This window comes from Malania oleifera, chromosome 2 (assembly GCF_029873635.1).
Source record: "Malania oleifera isolate guangnan ecotype guangnan chromosome 2, ASM2987363v1, whole genome shotgun sequence".
Lineage (NCBI taxonomy): Eukaryota > Viridiplantae > Streptophyta > Magnoliopsida > Santalales > Ximeniaceae > Malania > Malania oleifera.
The window spans coordinates 74,310,831-74,312,165 of record NC_080418.1 but is presented as its reverse complement, the minus strand read 5'-3'; the positions used below and the strand labels follow the sequence as shown (position 1 = coordinate 74,312,165).

Below are 1,335 nucleotides of genomic sequence, written 5' to 3'. Positions count from 1 at the left end.
CAGTTAATCTGTTTAGTTTTGGTTGCGTTATTAGATTTACATTTTTTGGAAAATTGATAAAATTTCAGTTTCATTTTGATAGTTTACTCTAGCTTCTCTCACTTTGTTTACTGTTTTCAAAATCATAAAAGACCAAAAAGATTTTCAAACCCCATTTTTCAGCAACAGGATTTCACTAAACTTGCATAAATACTTTGATACTCAGTGGTCCCTGTGGAATACGATCCTGGACTCATCCTTGATACAACTTGACACTTCTGCACTTGGAAGCACAACTCAGAACGAGTCAAGTTTTTGGCACCGTTGCCGGAGACCAATTGGTATCATCGAAGTGTTTCTCAGATTTCAGAGAGGTGTTATAGAGCTGTGAATGTCTTCACAACCTGGGTGATATCTACTTCCTCTCCTTTGACCTGTTTGCTTTTATTGCGTTTATACTGAGTTTGTATGACTAGTTGGGCTAGAGATAACACATTTAGACTAATCAGGACAAACTCATCCATCTCATCATCGAGTGAACCTGTTTCACTTGAATCACCATTTGATACATGTAGCATCATGGTTGAGAATGAACCTCATGGTATGGAGAACCCTAATAGGACACTCAGAGAATATTTGCAACCTGTTAGGACCAATACCCCATCTTGCATTATTCTACCTTTGAATGCAAATGCTTTTAATTTTAAACCTGGGATGATTCCATTATTACCTCATTTTCATGGCTTTGAATCTGAAAACTCATATTTGCATATTAAAGAGTTTGAAGAAGTTTGTGTCACATTCATGGATAGAACATGCACTAAGGAGATAATAAGACTGAAATTGTTTCCCTTTTCTTTAAAAGAAAAGGCAAAAACCTGGTTTTATTCCTTAAGGCCAAGATCCATTGGGACTTGGCAAGAAATGCAAATTGAGTTTTTAAAGAAATTTTTTCCCATGCAAAGAACTAATGCTTTGAAAAGACAAATCATGAATTTTTGCCAAAATGATGTGGAAACATTTTATCAGTGTTGGGAACGTTTCAAAGACCACTTAAATGCATGTCCTCACCATGGGTATGAGAATTGGAGGGTCATCAATTTTTTCTATGAGGGGTTGCAACCAAAGATGAGGCAATTTGTGGAAACAATGTGTAATGGTGAGTTTTTCAATAAAGAGCCTAAAGAAGCTTTTGACTATTTTGATTATTTGGCTGAAAATGCCCAATCTTGGGTTGTCTCTGATGTGTATGATAGATCTGAAAAGCAAAAATGTATTAGTAGGGGTGGTAAGTATCAATTGGAAGAAGTTGATGATTTGAATGCTAGGCTTGCATTGATGTCCAAAATGTTAGAT

At 35.9% G+C, this 1,335-nt stretch overlaps 1 non-coding gene across 1 annotated transcript; it reads right to left on the bottom strand.

Moving 5' to 3' along the window:
* Window positions 1–950: 950 nt before the first annotated feature.
* On the bottom strand, window positions 951–1,058 carry LOC131150015 (small nucleolar RNA R71). Its single transcript, XR_009135402.1, has one exon. It is a non-coding gene; the product is annotated as a small nucleolar RNA R71 (small nucleolar RNA).
* Between the last annotated feature and the right edge of the window lie 277 nt (window positions 1,059–1,335).